Raw genomic sequence first — 20,402 nt, forward strand, 5'->3', positions numbered from 1 at the left:
AATATTCGCCGACGTTTTCCTGAATGCTTGAAAAACATCCGCGAGTATCGTCACGTCCAGTTTTAAGTAGGCATCGTGATAATCGCCGAGTGTCCTACATCCTAATTTGTCCCACATCCGTTGCGCGTGTTCGTATTCATCGTCCGTGATTCCTTTCTCTCTGAGGCGACTTTAAAATTCTTTTTGAGGTGGAAGAGTGTCGTCGTTAAATTTAGAATTATCACTAACATATTCGTAAGGATAAATACCTTTACGTCTAATCATTTCTATGTCTACGATGGGAAAACTAGCTCTCGTTATTCTAAATTGTTCAGCCGAAAGTTTGCTTGCAAGAGCGTCCAAGCTCGCAGATAAAAATATGTAAGAATCTAAAAATCTCATCTCCACACTTTCGTTAGTTCCCGGAATCAATACTCGCTTGCTGACACTGATGTACCTTTCTTCATTCTCTGCTAGAATATTTACTTTTTGTCTATCATATCCAAGATTCCGTATTAAGAGATGGAAGTCGTAACCGCTGCCATTATGAAGGTATATGGGGACAAAGGTAGGTTTTGGATCTTTAGATTACACGTGTTACAGATTCCACCGATGTAGTTTCCGGTGAAGTGATTATGATGAAATACTTTCCGGTTCTCGTCGGTGAAACGTTGATCGCACACCGGACACGTTTCAATGTTATTGTGAGCTTGAAGTTCATCGCTGGATAATGGAAGCATTGGTTTCGATTCGCGTAAGAGGCTGCCAATGGTCTCAACCTCTTCAACCATCTTTTCAAAAAATTGTTTGATTACGTCTGGTCCTCGGTAAACGTACGGTTCATCTATCCTATCCTGTCGCACGACAACATATCCGAAACTCGAGGCTTCGTGCAACTGATACGGTGTTGTGGAAGAAAGTTCGGGATCTGGTTCGCAGTACGACAACGGTTTGAGAAAAGACTCAAAATCAGCAATGATGATTGCGGGATGTTCCAACAATGCCTTATGCATCCTAAATTCTTCGACCTCTTTTGATTTCGGCATCAACATGCGAGTCGGTCTGTTGTCACCGCAATAAATTTTATGTTCGGCAAGTTTCTCGATAGCAATCTGACGTCCGGTGTAATTTTGATAATCGACTTGTTTTCGATCGTCGAACGTGGTTAGGCATCTCGGGCAAACTTCGATGTTGTTTGCATACTTGGTAGTTTGACTTCTGACCAAGCGTGATAGTGAACGAGTAAGACAGTAATGGTGAACACTGTCGTTGGAAATGAGAAGGAGATTTATTACACAAGCATCGTCATCGTCGATGTCGCTTATCCTGACGGGATGCACGAAAAATTTATCTGACGTGAAGGAATATACATTAATAGCGATGCGTTTTCCTGCACGATTTTCGAACTTTGTTATATCCGACAATGTCACCGGGTATTCGATGCCAGACATTACACTTTGAAAGTCGGTCTCGTATTGTTTGTAATTAGAAACCTGTTCTGGATGATTTGACCAATGCACAGGATGCAGTGCAGCCAATATACACCAAAGGAAACACTTTTTATCGCTGTTCTGTATATTTAACACAGCCCTCTTGTGTTGAATGTTCAGTGGAAGAGGAACGTAGCTGGAAGCGCGAAGAGGCGAGAATTGGTTCACGTAAACGGTTAACGTGTGAGGACTTCCACACAGAGACCATCCCGATCCTTTAGCCTCGAAATCTTCATGTTTCTTAACCAGCTCGTTGGAAACTTTATAATAGAAGTTGTCCAAATTTTCGACGTCAGCAAAATAAAGTGTCTGGTTTTTTGTACGATGATAAAAAATACTCGTTGTACCATCAACTTTCTCGTATTCAGAAAACAGAACAACGTATACTTTTATAGAGTTGTTTTCAAGTTTATATTTCAAAATATTTAGTACAGATGTTTTCGTTTCGTTCAAGAAACTTAGAATGTCACGACCTGGTTCTGACTTAATTGAAAAATCCTGGAGTTGGTCGTTGAACGCAGATCTAATTGGTTTGCGTTCATTAGATAATTTAATTTGCTTGGAAGTGGAAGCTTCCGTTTCTGGATTATCGATTTTCCTTTTCGATGCTTGTCCGGTCGATGGTTTGCAAATTTTGAGGTGTTTACTTAAATTTGCAATGCTGATCATTTTTCCACATCGAGCACAGGGCTTAGAAGGTAAGGAACGATTAATTCTCGAACCTGTTTCGCTACATCTTGCCCTGTGTACCGATAAATTGTTCCTTGAGATTAGCTTCCCACAAGTAACACATTCAGTTTTATCATTTTTACGATTGAAACTGGTGGTGGATGCCATTGCTTTTTCGAAAATCACAGAAATCAAAAAGTCTAGTATATAGCGATACAATTTTCAGGTATGTTATTTTATATAGAATTTCTTGGGGTGAAATAGAAAACGCACGATCACGTCAAAATTCAATCTGGTCGAAATTACTATGAAAAACCACGTGAAACACCTTTGAACTTGAAATAATAGATGGTATGTAGCTGCAAAGAAAGTTAAATACCTATTTTTTTACAAAAAACGAGGAGCGCTGCGACAGGACGTCCGTACTCTTCGGCTGCTCTCACGAGACTGACTGGTCTGCCGTGTATGCCGTCTTTTATAATAAAAGCGCGGACCGTATTGAAAACACCTGTAATAATTAACCAATCAGAAGACGCCACGTTAGATATGACTCATCACATTACGTCATAACTTGTTGCAACATGTTGTGTAATAGTTTACTCCCTTATAGTTAATACAACGAAGGGCATTAGATATGAGTCATCACAATGTTACGTAATAATTTGTCGCGCAATCAGAAGATATGAGTCATCACATTACGTATTTTTTTTTAACTATTCAGAAAACACAAAAAAAGTTACTCAAGCTTTTATTTTTCATGAACACACAATGTCAAGAGCATCTACCTCTAGCGCAGGTTGCTTGTTGCTGACTTACAGACTGATAAGAGGTTATGCAAGAGCACCCTGCTTGGCGAGCTGTAGAAGCCACAATTACCTAACCTATTTTTTTTTAAATATATTTGTAAAATCCATCTAATGTCTGAATTTAAAAAATATATATTATATTTGTTAACTGTTTAAAGAAATTTTTTGCAAAATACCCCGACAACGTTTCAGCTACTAGGACCTCATTACCATGAGCCTAATCCTAGTAAGCCACATACACACCTGTTCTTCGTATCGCATATGCTAGTAAGTCAGATGACATACTGGGAGAATCACATTTCCCCCAATGAGGCCACCACAACAAACGTCGCATATGCTAGAAGAAACAGGATCAGGATATTTTATGCTAAATTTACGGCTGCCTGTATGCAGTTATAGGCAAATCATTAAAAGAGCGCTCTAATATACAATGATTTCTCCTACCATGTACCCTAACATACAATTTAACATAACAAGTAAAATTTCGATTCGTCTATATATACCCAACAAAACTCAGAAACTGTCATACGCGAGAGCTAATATTTTGCAACAACTATAATTACCCAACACTAGCAACAAGAACAAGAAAAATATATCAATTACTTGTATAATATTAATTAGTAACTTTAGATAATATTAATTATTAGTTTTCAGTTGTAATTAATTTTAAAAAACAATTAATAAAATGTTAGGTGATGATAACCAAGTGCAAAAAGCATTGCATTTTTTTTACACACAAACAAAGCACCACTTAGTTCACAAAACCTCTAACAGATGGCAGATAGTTACATGGTTCTAGTTAGGATGATGATTTTTGGGTTGTTGGATTGGGGTTGAAGAAGACTATTTGTTGTAGTGACCACAGTATTGTTTTTTTTGTGTGTGTGTTTTCTGTTCTCTTACGAGAATTAATATAGGTTGTCATAGAACCCTCCAATTCATGACTTAGGAAAAATCTGTTTGCGGATTCGTCATGTACACCTATACGTGAGAAAAAGTATGAATAGAACCTATGATCGGAAATCCAAAATGGCGACCGGAAGTGGGGTTATCTTGGAAACGGTAAGACTTAGGAAAAATCTGTTTGCGGATTCATCACGTACGCCTATATGTAAGTAAAATATGAATAGAACCTATGCTCGGAAATCCAAAATGGCGACCGGAAGTGGGGTTATCTTGGAAACGGTAAGACTTAGAAAAAATCTGTTTGCGGATTCGTCATGTACACCTATACGTGAGAAAAAGTATGAATAGAACCTATGCTCGGAAATCCAAAATGGCGACCGGAAGTGGGGTTATCTTGGAAACGGTAAGACTTAGAAAAAATCTGTTTCCGGATTCATCACGTACGCCCATATGTGAGAAAAAGTGTGAATAGAACCTATGCTCGGAAATCCAAAATGGCGACCGGAAGTGGGGTTATCTTGGAAACGGTAAGACTTAGGAAAAATCTGTTTGCGGATTCATCACGTACGCCTATATGTAAGTAAAATATGAATAGAACCTATGCTCGGAAATCCAAAATGGCGACCGGAAGTGGGGTTATCTTGGAAACGGTAAGACTTAGAAAAAATCTGTTTGCGGATTCGTCATGTACACCTATACGTGAGAAAAAGTATGAATAGAACCTATGCTCGGAAATCCAAAATGGCGACCGGAAGTGGGGTTATCTTGGAAACGGTAAGACTTAGAAAAAATCTGTTTCCGGATTCATCACGTACGCCTATATGTGAGAAAAAGTGTGAATAGAACCTATGCTCGGAAATCGAAAATGGCGACCGGAAGTGGGGTTATCTTGGAAACGGTAAGACTTAGGAAAAATCTGTTTGCGGATTCATCACGTACGCCTATATGTAAGTAAAATATGAATAGAACCTATGCTCGGAAATCGAAAATGGCGACCGGAAGTGGGGTTATCTTGGAAACGGTAAGACTTAGGAAAAATCTGTTTGGTGATTCATCATGTACGCCTATACGTGAGAAAAAGTATGAATAGAACCTATGTTCGGAAATCCAAAATGGCGACCGGAAGTGGGATTATCTTGGAAACGGTAAGACTTAGGAAAAATCTGTTTGCTGATTCATCACGTACACCGCGCGAAAATTACAACCTCGACATGACCAAAGACAATTACCTCAAACTTTACGAAGCTTACACCGCTTACAAGCGCGTGACCGAGGGAAGCGTGGACATGTACTACACGCGCAGCGAATTCAAAATCCGCAGGCCGATGTTCGTCATCAATACCACAAAAAGGAAGCAGGTGGTGGTCAACGATCGCACCAACATCAAGATCGTCTGCGAGTTCCACGACGCGCTGCCCGATGATACCGTATGCAGCGTCATCCTGGTCGCAGAGAAGTCCTTCGTCCACGACGTGAAGAACGAGAGGGTGACGGAACAGTTTTAAAAAATAATTCGTAAAAAAAATAATTGCCACATACTAAAAAAAAAAAAATCTACTAAGTTTACTGCCACAACTAATTATTATTCTATTATGTCATTTGCTTAGGTGAAAGGGAAAAGAATGGTCCAGAAAGGGAAATTTTGCCCCTTGGGAAGGCCCTCATAGTGTGACAACACTGCGTCCACATCGCCGGTGGCGACATCTAGTAGCAAACACTAGAACTATTTCCACAGGTATCGTCTTCATGTTCTCGACTGAAATATTAAAACAAACAGAGTCCAATGTAAGTTAGTTCGGTGCGCAAATAAAAAAAAATGATAGGTTAAGTTATATCACTTAGGATCGTAAAAAAATTAAAAAATCGTAAGAAAAAAAGATAGGTTAAGTTATATCGCGTAAGATCGTGATATACCTACCAAGTATGAGTGGGAAAAAAGGTAAATTTTACTAAAACATCGCTAAACGCTAAATCATCGACAAAAAATTGTCAAAATATGTCAAAAAGTGATATTCAATTGATAAAAAAAGAGGCTACAAATGCATACCTACTAAGTATTGCGTAGAAACAATCAATATACACTACTTGCTCCCGTCAGAAAGAAACGGGTCTCACGTCCCCCCGCCCCCTGGCTGACGGACGACGTACGTCGACTTATGGTCATGAGAGACAGAGCTTACACTAAATACAGAAATGACGTAAAAAAAGGTGACTCTAGCACATGCAGCTTCGAAAATTATAGAACCCTGAGGAACCGCTGCAATCAGGAGGTAAGAAAAGCCAAGCGCCGATTCGCATACGAATTGCTCAACCACCAAAATAAACCGGACGTTCTATGGAAAGTTGAAAATTCTAGGTGTTGGGAAACAGAAAAAGGACGACTACATTCCTAAGTTTGCACCAGATGTACTGAATAATCATTTTTGTGACCTCCCAACTATTGAAAATAATGTTAAAATTGAAACTATTCGGAACATCGCAACGCACTCCACAAATGCTTCAAAATTTTGCTTTTCCTGGATTTCACCGGAAGACGTTAGAAAATCTTTACTTAAGATAAAATCGTCGGCCGTAGGAGTAGATAAAGTTTCCATTCTCATGATCAAAAAAATCCTCCACCATGTCCTTATTCCCATCACGGACATATTCAATTTCTCCTTGCTTTCTGACACATTTCCGTCGCTTTGGAAACTCGCCCAGGTACGCCCTATACCTAAAACAAGCAACGAAATCAATTTAAACAATTTTAGACCAATCAGCATCCTCCCAGCTCTGTCTAAGGCTCTAGAACATCTTATTAGTGGTCAAACCCGTGACTTCCTAGCACGAAATAACCTAATAAACCACTTTTAATCTGGGTTCCGTAGCAACCACAGCACATGCACGGCTCTCGTCAACGTAACCGACGACATTAGGTTAGCCATGGACAATCGACAACTTACAATCCTTGTTCTTCTCGATTTTACCAAAGCTTTCCAAACCATTCATCACGAAATTTTACTCAAAAAACTATTATCCCTATTCAGCTTCTCGAACTCTACGGTTAACTGGTTCCGTTCCTACCTGTCTGGACGTCAACAATGTGTCGTCGACCCACATCGAAGATCATCCTGGAAAAGCATCCCCTGTGGCGTCCCTCAAGGCACCGTACTGGGCCCCCTCCTGTTTACACTGTATATTAACGACCTCCCGTCGGTGCTTAATCACTGTAGGTATCACATCTATGCCGACGACTTTCAATTATACTTTTCTTTCCCCCCTCAAGAAATATTGAATGCAACCGAACGTGTAAACAACGACCTCAAAAAAATCAACAAGTGGTCTGTAGACCACGGCTTGCACGTCAACCCGACCAAAACCAAGTGTATGCTCGTAGGCTCCCCAAAGATTCTGAACAGAATTGACGAATTAAATCTCCCTAATCTTACGGTCAACGATAAACACTTGCCTCTCTCTACCACGGTTAAAAATCTGGGAATTACACTAAACAATAATCTTACCTGGAGAGAACACGTAAACTCCGTGTGTAAAAGAGCTTTCGGTGCACTACACTCTCTTTACCGGCTTAAAAACTTCCTCCCCGAACGTATAAAAACCAAACTTGTCCAATCTCTTGTTTTCCCTATTATTGATTACTGTGACGCTGTTTACTCGGACGTAAATTGCGAGCAAGCTAAACGCCTTCAGCGAATCCAGAACGCCTGCGTCCGCTTCGTTTTCGACATAAAATATTCAGAACATTTGACACCGTATTATGCGAAGGTCGAGTGGCTGAAATTAAGTGATAAACGGATTTACCACAACCTTGTCCTACTGTACAAAGCCCTAGAAATAAAAGATCCAAAATACCTTTCCGGGCGGTTTCAATATCTTTCGGACTTTCACTCCCGCAACACCAGATCACGTGAGAAATCTCTGTTATCCATCCCTATCCACAGATCTAACTTCTACGCATATTCGTTTACCGTTACCTCTGCAGGACACTGGAACAGACTGCCCCCCGAAATCCAAGCCTCCTCCTCAGTTGTAACATTTAAAAGACAATTAAAATTATACATGCTAAACAATTGGACCTAGATTCAATTCCCAGCAAGAAATACGTTATACATTTAGCCCACGAACTATGATTTCTATGTAGGTACTTGTGTGTGAATGTATGTGTGTGTGTGTGTGTGTGCATGTAGAAACTGTATTGCTTTTATTTTTAATTTCTTCTAAACTACATTTTTTCATTGTGTTAGTAAAAATAATGAGCAATGTACGTAATTAATGGTTAATCCAGGGCTTGACTGCTCGTATTCAAACTGTATTGCTTTCATTTTTAGTTTCATTTTACTTTCACTACTTTATTTTTATTTTATTATTTTATTTTTCATTTATCTTTTTTAATTTTTTAATTGTATACAATTTACTGCAAAGAAAAAAAATGATCCCTGTAATTAATGGTTAAGTGGAAGAGAAGGCATTAATGCCTTAACTTCGCCATGTAAACAAAGTCGTAAATAAATAAATAAATAAATAAATAATAAATATATCTCTGTTGTCAAGAACTTCTTCGGCAATCTCAAACATGAAAGCATGAAGAACTGGTGCAAAACTTGCTCACAAACTTCAAGTATTTTGGTATTAATACACACACATGGACGTCTGCAGGATTTTTTGCAGGGAGGGGCAAGCAAGGTATTATTTTTCCAAGGGGGGGGGCATTTTTTTCCATAATAGTGATGCCCCTCAAAAAACACGATTTCAGTCTGAAATTATCATGTTTCTTCAACGAATTTATATTAATTAACATCATTTACTGTGACTGAAATGAAATTGTGTGAAATATATGATTCTTAGATGGACATGCATTTCTTGCTCGCTTCGCTCGCAATCCTGTGCTGCTGGGATGCGTGTCTGGCTCTTTACTTAGGTGAATGTGATTTTTTTGTACTATGGCTGCATTACGAGACAAGCGATGTTCTCGATTATGATGAACGATTTTAGGGGATGGTCTTGAGTGGTGGGCCTCCTGTTTGGGGAGGAGGGGAGGATCAAGTGTACTGTTCAGTAGGGCGAGGACAGGGGTTGCTTTCGGTAGACACGCAGTCGTAATTAAGTGCTTTGTGCGGTTTGGGGGCGCGAATGATATCATTGGGGGGGGGGCGCATGTCATAGTGTGGAAATCGTCGAATTTACCTTTCGTTACCGTCGTTTCGTTAGGTGTTAGACCAATGAAGGGCGCCTCTCCCCGGAGATATCTGGGAAAAGTTCATTTAATTCGAATGGTGAAGTTGTAGCGATATTTTATTAGAAAAAATATTGTTTTCTGGGATTTGTGTTGTCAGTTACAGCAATTAACTGCAGGGAAGATTTGCCACTAAGCCGCAAGCCCAGGGAGCCGCACAAAAATGAGACGCTGAAGGAGCAGAAGTGACAGACAAAGGCAATATTGTAATAATAGCAAAATAAAACAACATAAATTGACTTTGAGCCTATCATTCATCACTTTACTGCCATGAAAGCCAGAAGGAAACAGTTTTAGGCTAGCGTTCTCATGTTAAATCAAAGTGTATTGTTCTATCGAAGTTGAATGAATAATTTTAATCAAATGCTTATATTTTAAAATTTACAAGTGTTATTATTATTAATACAGTAGTTGTGCTGTCTAATTTGTTTGTGTTTGTCTTGTGTAGTAATTGTGGTGTGTGGTTTGTTTATGTTTATATTGTGTAGTAGTTGTGGTGTGATTGTGTTAATATTGTGTTATAGTTGTGATATGTTTGTGTGTGTCTTGTGTAGTAGTTGTGCTGTCTAATGTGTTTGTGTTCGTGTTGTGTAGTAAATGTGCTGTCTAATGTGTTTGTGTTTGTCTTGTGTAGTAGTTCCTCCATTCATATTGGGGGTTAGGCGTAGATCTGACCACTCTGCACTGTAAAAAAAAATGTCAAGAAACAGCAATATAAGGCCATGGGTGTTCCCAAGGTAAAATATTCCGGAGGTAAAATAGTCCCCCGTTCGGATCTCCGGGTGGGGACTACTTTGGGAGGTCCCTGGACTAAGGATAAGATCTACATTAGGAATAAGGATATTAAATTAGGCACCTGGAATGTTCTGAGTCTTTACCGGCCTGGGGCATATCAGTGTACAGTTAATGAGATAGTTAAGTATAAATTAGATGTAGTAGCTGTCCAGGAAGTTAGGTGGCCAGGAGAAGGGTATTGTAAAACTAAAAATTATACTTTTTTCTATGGTGGTACTGAAAATCATAATTTTGGAACAGGCTTTTTCATAAATAATAGAATTATCTTGGCTCTTAAAACAGTAGAATTTAATAATGATAGGATATCATATGCAGTTTTACAGGGTAGGTGGTGTAAAATTATTTTAATAAACATACATGCACCAACGGAAGATAAAGATGATAATACTAAAGATGATTTTTATACAGAGGTAGAACAGGTCTTAGATAAATTTTCTCAGTATGATATGAAAATTCTGTTACTGTAATGCACAGATTGGCAAAGAAGAGACATTTAAACAAACGATTGGTAAAGAAAGTCTTCATGAATCAAGTAATGATAATGATATAAGATTGATTACTTTTGCAACCTCAAAGAATTTAATTGTGAAAAGTACCACTTTTAAACATAAAGATATCTATAAATATACCTGGTCTTCTCCAGATAGTAAAACTCATAATCAGATAGATCATATTCTCATTGATAAGAGAAGGCATACTAGTATAATTGACGTTCGTACACATAGAGGTGCTGACTGTGCCAGTGACCATTATTTAGTAATTGCTAAATTAAGAGAAAGACTCTCAGTGATAAATCATAAGCAACAAAATCTAAAAGTTATAAAATTTGATACAGGAAAGTTCACTGATGAAAGAATTAAGAAAGATTACCAAATTAAACTGTCAAATAGATTTGATGTTTTGCAGGATTTAAATGATGATGAAAATATAAATGAAACAGACGTAAATAAGAATTGGGAGCACATACGTAATGCAATAGAATCAGCAGCTAAAGAAAGTATAGGATACCATAAACCGAGAAAAAGTAAGCCATGGTTTGATAATGAATGTCATAATGTAATAGATATAAGAAATCAGGCTAGACTTAGGAGGTTAAATAAATCTGATGATACAAATCTAAACAATTATAATAGAATAAAGCGAGAAGCTAACCGCATGTTTAGAAGTAAAAAAAGAGATTACTTGAAAAGCAAAATTAACGAAAGTGAAACGAACAGCAAAAATAAAAATATCACAGATTTATAAAATGGTGTAAATGAGTTTAGAAAGGGGTGGCAACCTAAAGTAAACTTGATAAAAGATAAAGACGGTAATTTTCTAGCTGACCCAAGCGATATTCTAAATAGATGGAAGAACTACTTTAATGACCTTTTAAATGTCCATGTAGGAGATAAATCAGAAGTAAATGAAGTACACAGAGCAGAACCTTTAGTTCCAGAACCTAACTTGACTGAAGTTAAAGATGCTATTAAAAGGCTAAAGAATAACAAAGCACCTGGCATTGATTTAATACCAGCTGAATTAATTAAATATGGTGGAAATTCATTAATATGTCAAATTCATAAATTAATTTGTTTAATATGGAATAAAGAAGAAATCCCTCAACAGTAGAAAGAATCCATAATTCTTCCTGTGTTTAAAAAAGGTGATAAAATGAACTGCAATAATTACCGTGGAATTTCTCTACTCTCAACAACATGTAAAATATTATCTAACATTCTTTTAACAAGACTAACCCCATATGCTAATGAAATTATAGGTGATTATCAATGTGGATTTAAACGTAACAGACCAACTACAGATCAAATTTTTCACATCAGACAGACACTTGAAAAAAAGTGGGAATATAATCAAAATGTCCAACAGCTATTCATTGATTTCAAAAAAGCATATGATTCGGTCAAAAGAGATAAATTATATAATATATTAGTAGAGTTTGGAATACCTAAGAAGCTTGTTAGTATGGTAAAAATATGCACCAGTGAAACAGAAAGTAAAATTCGTGTGGGTATTAATATGTCTGACAAATTTACAATTCATGATGGGTTAAAACAAGGAGATGCATTATCTACATTGCTCTTTAATTTGGCCTTAGAATATGCTGTTAGGAAGGTAAAAGAAACTAAACAAGGACTAAAATTAAATGGTATGACTCAGTTGTTAGCATATGCATATGATGTAGACTTACTGGGGGATAATGTGAATACAAAATAAGAATAATGCTAAAATATTTTTCAAAACTGCTAAAGAGATAGGTTTGGAAGTTAACAAAGAGAAAACTAAATATATTCTTGCATCCCGAAACCAAGTGTTAGGTAATAATCAAAATCTAATTATTGATAACAACTCGTTTGAACCAGTTTCCAAATTCAAATACTTAGGAGTAATATTAACAAATGAAAATTATATTAAAGAGGAAATAAAAAGTAGGCTTAATTCAGGAAATGCATGTTACTTCTCTCTTCATAAACTTTTGTCTTCTCGTTTAATATCTAAGAAACTAAAAGTTAAAATATACAAAACAGTAATTTCGCCTGTAGTATTATAAGGATGTGAAACTTGGTCCCTTACATTGAAAGAGGAACATAAATTGAGAGTATTTGAAAATAAGATCCTTAGGAAAATCTTTGGACCTAAAAGGGACGAGGAGACAGGTGAGTGGAGAAGGTTACATAATTTCGAACTACATAATTTGTATTCATGTCCAGATATTATTAGAATAATTAAATCAAGAAGACTTAGGTGGGCAGGCCATGTGGCACGAATGGGAGAGGAAAGAGGAGTTTACAGGATTCTTGTTGGGAAACCTGATGGTAAGAGACCTGTAGGAAGGCCAAGACGAAGATGGAGGGACAACATTGAGATGGACCTAAGGGAAATCGGTAGGGATGGAAAAGATGGAAGGCCTGTGTTGCTGCAGCCATGAACCTTCGTGTTTAAGAAGGCTAGGGAGCATATTGTCATATTATGAATGAAATACATTTACTTTGTACACTGTAATTTTTTGTTACATTTTCTAGCATTTATGCAATCATTATGCTAACATCATTTTCGCCATAATTTGATTTTTATTCCATGCTCATCATTTGGATATACTTTTCATCGCCATTGCACTGATCATTACGAAATTGCAACACTGTTATTAAACATTAATTGTGGCTGTTTCACAGATGATAGCAACATTATATATAGCTGAGATATTTCCACATAAGCAAGCTTCAATCACAAGAAGTTCCACATTTTTACGACTGGTTTAAAAGAAGCTACACACGATTGAATTTGACTTGTGTAAACAACACACGAACAACTACACCTTTACGAACATTTTTGTGTGAATAGAGAACAGACAAAATCCATTTGTCTAATAGTATACACTTCCGCCTTTCCAATGATACATATTTTCACCATTTTCCTCCAATGGAGTACAATTTTGCAAGCACGTAAACAGAGGGTTCAGTATTTTTGTCACAGATAGTAGACTTCATTGTGTTTATACTTTGTATGTACAATACTGTGCAATACTGAAAATAGCCGGTCCTCATGGCGGAGTGTTTAGCACATAGTGCTACGATGCCAGGGTTCCTGGCTTTGAATCCCGACCTGAGTATGGGTCTTTGCGAATGTCCATTCGTTTGTCCAAAAGTGGCAGAAACGGAAAATAAAATAAACCGGATCAATAACAATGCCGAAAATATTAAACCAAAATTAGAATAATTATATAAATATAATGTACAGAAGTGAATTATTTAATGTGAAATATCTTTGTACCTGACAAACAGGATCTTGCTTGAATGAGACCTAGTGTCTCTCATCATGCGTGGATGATCTTCCTAGTCCTTGTACACACGAGCGAGATATAAGCAAGAAGAGTTATGCTTGCCTTTCACTTTACACATGCTCTTACGGAGTGATGTTATCTGCCATCGTGTCAATGTTCAGATATTAGTTACAGCTAGTGGGTTTTGTTCTCCATGTTGTTCATTGTAACTGTGTTCAATGGAGCGGTTCTATTTCTACAAGTGGAGTCACATTTTGCTCGTTAGTGAACTCCATTCGCATTGTCGATTTGGATTATGTGACCTTACTAAATCTGTTTACCTACAACGATCATATTTTAGTGTGTGAGTAACGAAATTAAACACCTACTCTATAATTAATAAATAATAATTATTTAATCATCACAGTCTCGACTATTTTCATTGTACATGTCGTTACATTCACTGTAATGAGATGTATTGTCAGAAATTGAGGACTAAAAGTGGTAAACGTTGTAAGTGCCAAAAGCGAAAGTTTGGGGGAATAACATCGTTCCGCACATCAGCCCGTAAGAACGTGCATTGAACTACTTAGAGGGCTACCAGCTACATTTCACGTTTACCACATTATAAAGCATGGCGCATTTCACGGTTTAACGTGGAAAACTGTTTTTGAATTATTGTGGCACTTACAGCGTTTACCAATTTCAGTCTTCAATTATTCTGATAAATAGAGAAAAAATTTTAAGGTGCATGATTATGATCGGGAAAGAGAAAAATAAGTTCTGAAAATGTTTTCAAAAAGGTGAAATAAAAGGTGCTGATAGAATGCCTCTATTCAATGCTCTTTATTCTGCACCTTATGTATATAATGTGCGCGGACCGCGTAGAGAACTGTGGTTCTGCCGAATAGGTTTTCTTGAGGTTTGTGTTTTCTCTCGCGGCTTTTGCTATTATCTTGGGAACTGTTGGGGCTGCTATACCATTTATGCCTCTTGTTCTCCTCTACAAAATGAGACTATAGGATTTTTATGTAGCTGCTCAAGAGGAATAAAAATATTTTAATCTTATATCAAATATTTTAACCAAACATGAAAGAAAAGGAAGAAAAAAGGTGCTGAAGCGTCACCGAGGGGTAAAAAGAGGGTAAAGGTGCTAATCTTACGAAAAGATGAAGAAAGATTCAACAAAGTGTGTTCATTTTACTTGATTTCGTGTTCTAAAATACATAACTCAAATGATCAGTATGAAAACAGATATATTTTTGGAAAGGCGCTGCACCTTCAAATCCGTTCCCGACTGATAAATTTTGAAACTAAAATCATTTTCTAGATAATTGCAGGTAAACAAAAGACTTCGTGTTATTCAAGAATTACTCTTTCTTCTTTAGAGCGTATTGTCTTATGAAGAAGAGGGACAAGTTTGCCAAAACGATGCATCGTGTGTATGCAATGTACTTCGTCACAAACAGGGCTGTTTAAATGAGAGCGTTAAAGGTACATGAGAACTGCATTAAAATTTTGGTAGCTGAGGCTGTATAGACAATTATTTGTAAAAATAGGGATTGTTTCACTAACTTAATCAAATGCGCCCAATTTTTATTTTTTATTGTGAATCTTCTGGCACAGTATGTTTCGTTGGCTGAGTGAGAGATATTCTCCTTCAGTGTTTTATTGAAATGCGTGTGTGGCTATTGAGCTCAAACAATCCTTTCGGTAACACACGAGATGGATGAAATTGACAATATCTTTACGGGTAGGGTTTTAGGTATAAACTATATTATGCTTTATACACACAAAATGCTCTCTACAATAAGGTGAACAATTTTGGTAGGAGAAATCCTTCTGTCTCAAATAGGAAAATATGATTTCAATGTATCAGGCTGCATTATCGTGCGTTCAAGTTTATAATCTACGACTAAAACCCACCAGAAAAACGTTGTCAATTTTATCCACCCCGGGTGCTACCGAAATCATGATTGGTTCATGAACGTAATAAAATGCCCCTAAGTTTTCCTTTTCGCTGTGATAGCTGTGGCAAAATTAGTTTATGTTTTGTTGACTAAGTGTGTGAGATAGTCTCCTTAAGTGCTTATTTGAAATATGTGTGTTGATATTGAGCTCCTACAATCCATTAGTGAACTAAGGCCATTTGTTGATCAAACAAGTAAGGAAACTTATTATTTAATGTATTTTACCTTTCCACTTTATAATTACTGTTTATATTGATTTCTCCAAGTCCGTGAAGCGAAGTGGATTCGCTATATCTGAACAAAAAGCGCTTCATTTTGAATGTGCGTGTCAGCTGTTATTTGCTAAATTTGTACCACTCCAGTAAGTGGAAACCTGAAATGAAAAAATTAGTAAACCAATTACAATTTAAATTGCACTTATATTTCAAATTGCATCTACCATTAAATAATGAAAATTAAACAATTGGCTTCCCAAAGTAAGCAGCAGGTGCAGAGAGTGATAGAAGAAAGTAAGCACAAAAAAAATGATTACGTGTAATATTTAAGATGAATCGTTAATGTATACCGTCTTGAAGTGTGTTTAAGCGTAATATTTGCTTCTACGTACGTTCGTGAGTGTGTGCATGTGTTAGGGCGAGAATATGTGTGTGTGTGTGTGTGTGTGTGTGTGTGTGTGTGTGTGTGTGTGTGTGTGTGTGTGTGTGCCCCAGTTCAGGTTAGATTCCTATTCTTATATGTGATTGAATCATTCCACCGAATAACGCTGTATGGCACATTTCAGTGAATGCGAGAACAACGCATAAAACCTGTTGTATGTTACTGGACTACAAGAGAAGAAAAGATAGAACATTATACAAACACAGTATCAATCTTTAGGTAACATCCGACCATATGACTGGCCAGCTTGTAGCCTGTAGCGCAGGGCCGCAGCATGATTCCACTAGTAACTAAGCACATTTCCAAATGTGCAGTACAGCGTTTTTCAGTGGAATGCTTCAACTATTTATTTGTATTTATTATTCCTTTAAATTTTTTATATTGTAACTTCCACATTCAAAAATTGTGTAAACATGGTCAAGTGAAAGAAAAGGTTCCACAATCTTAACTGCGTTGGGTAAAACAAGACGAAATAAATAAAATAAAATAAATATTTATTTTGCTTTTCCTGGGAAACATGAGTGAACAAATTGTTTTTCTGATAAATTGTTTTCCTACAATATTAAATTTTACTCGAATTTTCGTTATTTTACGTCTCATTTCTACTTCTGTTCTGGTAATTTTCGTTTAGTGTATTATTTACTTCTTCAACTTCTATCCATATTCTTACATAACTAAACATCCCGAATGCAAAAATATATGGGCATTGAATTTGTTTTGATTTTTTTTCCGTGTGAATAGGATGGAAGTGAAATGTGTTTAGATATTTTAATAAAAAGTAAATAACTACTGAAAAAAGAAAGTGTAATATGAATATCAAAATTTAGACATTATTTGAAATGGCATGCAGGGAACATTTAGCGCCAATAATTCATATTTATCATAATAGTTACTTACAATACCAATACCAAAAAAGCTACACAAACTCGCCATTTTTTAGCTAATATGAAAATAAATTTGTTCGGAAATTTCTTTGAAACGTTCTTCCATGGATTTAATTTCTAAACAGCAAAATATATTTCGAAGTTTAAATTCTTTTCCGATTTCCAAATTCCTTATTATCTTGTCCTTACATTAATGATGAAAAAACGTAATAAATATAAACTTACATATAGTGTAAATGAAGTAAAATAATGTAGTTTCTTTTATTCTGCGGTCGGCTGTGCGGTGTGAATTGCGTTAAAACTGATTTTTTAGCATGCATGAAAGACAAGAGAGTTACAGAAGAAAGCATAAGTCACTTGAACGTTTGAATTAGAGTACTGCAAGGGACCACATTCGCTCGCTCGAGTCTCCGGCGCTCGAGTGTACAGAACTCTAATAGGTGGGTTTCATGTGATGTCAGGATGCGCACAGCCACCATGTTTGAGGCCAATTTTATTTGTCCTTTGCAAGTAAATATCCATCACGTATCGTTCGTTACATCTACAACAACTGCACGTAAGTTTTAAATCACGAATGACTGTGTTACTATATCCCGCCCTCCCGCTTGAATTCCGTATGCTTACAAGAATTGGCCTCAATCATGGCTGCTCGATCCCACAATGCAGCAGTTTGTGTCTTAGATGATACACACACATGTCCGAACACCACCTATCCAAAGGGATCCTATTCTGCAATATAATAACAGGGCCAGTTCTTGGATTAAAACCCACCATCTCTGTTTTGATAAAATTTGGTACACTTGTAGAACTTTTGATGATGATTCCAAAATTGTTACTTTCTTTTCTAGATTGGTTACGCGGTTCAGAAGTTATGCGCTTTTTAAAAACTTCCGTGTTCCCAACATGCTGCTCCACTTTAAATTACACTCATTAGATTATAAATATCCTTTTAGTTTTATCTTGTTTTGTTCAGAGTGGTGTAAGCTTTCATTTAAATAAGGTTTAGTGTGTCAATAACTATTTATTTTTATGTAGACTATAGTTCATGCATATTAACTGATATTTCTATCCGTATTAACTATCACTAGAATAGTTACTTTGTATGTGGGTTTGTCTTGTGTAGTAGGTGTGCTGTCTAGAGTGGTTGGGATTGTTTTGTATAGTAGTTGTGCTGTCTAGTGTGTTTATGTTTATCTTATGTAGTAGTTATGCTGTCTAATGTATTTCTGTTCGTCTTGTGTAGTATCGGTGATGTGTATGTATGTATCTTGTGTTGTAGTTGTGCTGTCTAGTATGTTTGTGTAGTAGTTGTGCTGTCTAGTATGTTTGTTTTGTCTTTTGTAGTAGTTGTGCTGACTAATTTGTTTGTGTTTGTCTTTTGTAGTAGTTGTGGTGTGTGGTTTGTTTATGTTTATATTGTGTAGTAGTTGTGATGTGTTTGTGTGTGTCTTGTGTAGCAGTTGTGCTGTCTAATGTGTTTGTGTTCGTCTTGTGTAGTAATTGTGCTGTCTAATGTGTTTGTGTTTGTCTTGTGTAGTAGTTCCTCCATTCATATTGGGGGTTAGGCGTAGAGCTGACAACTCTGCACTGTAAAAAAAATGTCAATAAACAGCAATATAAGGCCATGGATGTTCCCAAGGTAAAATATTTCGGAGGTAAAATAGTCCCCCGTTCGGATCTCCGGGTGGGGACTACTTTGGGAGGTCCCTGGACTAAGGATAAGATCTACGTTAGGAATAAGGATATTAAATTAGGCACCTGGAATGTTCTGTGCCTTTACAAGCCTGGGGCATTTCAGTGTACAGTTAATGAGATAGTTAAGTATAAATTAGATGTAGTAGCTGTCCAGGAAGTTAGGTGGCCAGGAGAAGGGAATTGTAAAACTAAAAATTATACTTTTTTCTATGGTGGTACTGAAAATCATAATTTTGGAACAGGCTTTTTCATAAATAATAGAATTATCTCGGCTCTTAAAACAGTAGAATTTATTAACGATAGGATATCATATTCAGTTTTAGAGGGTAGGTGATGTAAAATTATTGTAATAAACATACATGCACCAACGGAAGATAAAGATGATGATACTAAAGATGATTTTTATACAGAGGTAGAACAGGTCTTTGATAAATTTTCTCAGCATGATATGAAAATTCTGTTAGGTGACTGTAATCACAGATTGGCAAAGAAGAGACATTTAAACCCACGATTGGTAAAGAAAGTCTTCATAAATTAAGTAATGATAATGGTATAAGATTGATTACTTTTGCAACCTCAAAGAATTTAATTGTGAAAAGTACCACTTTTAAACATAAAGATATCCATAAATATACCTGGTCTTCTCCAGATGGTAAAACTCATAATCAGATAGATCATATTCTCATTGATAAGAGAAGGCATACTAGTATAATTGACGTTCGTACACATAGGGGTGCTGACTGTGCCAGTGACCATTATTTAGTAATTGCTAAATTAAGAGAAAGACTCTCAGTGATAAATCATAAGCAACAAAATCTAAAAGTTATAAAATTTGATACAGGAAAGTTTACTGATGAAAGAATTAAGAAAGATTACCAAATTAAACTCTCAAATAGATTTGATGTTTTGCAGGATTTAAATGATGATGAAAATATAAATGAAACAGACGTAAATAAGAATTGGGAGCACATACGTAATGCAATAGAATCAGCAGCTAAAGAAAGTATAGGATACCATAAACCGAGAAAAAGTAAGCCATGGTTTGATAATGAATGTCATAATCTAATAGAAATAAGAAATCAGGCTAGACTTTGGTGGTTAAATAACTCTGACTATACAAATCTAAACAATTATAATAGAATAAAGCAAGAAGTTAACCGCACGTTTAGAAGTAAAAAAAGAGATTACTTGAAAAGCAAAATTAACGAAATTGAAACAAACAGCAAAAATAAAAATATCAGAGATTTATATAAAGGTGTAAATGAGTTTAGAAAGGGGTGGCAACCTAAAGTAAACTTGATAAAAGATAGAGACGGTGATTTTCTAGCTGACCCAAGCGATATTCTAAATAGATGGAAGAACTACTTTAATGACCTTTTAAATGTCCATGTAGGAGATAAATCAGAAGTGAATGAAGTACACACAGCAGAACCTTTAGTTCCAGAACCTAACTTGACTGAAGTAAAAGATGATATTAAAAGGCTAAAGAATAACAAAGCACCTGGCATTGATTTAATACCACCATAAATTAATTTGTTTAATATGGAATAAAGAATAAATCCCT

This window comes from Lepisma saccharinum, chromosome 16 (genome assembly GCF_977018435.1).
Source record: "Lepisma saccharinum chromosome 16, izLepSacc3.1, whole genome shotgun sequence".
In the NCBI taxonomy this organism is placed as follows: domain Eukaryota; kingdom Metazoa; phylum Arthropoda; class Insecta; order Zygentoma; family Lepismatidae; genus Lepisma; species Lepisma saccharinum.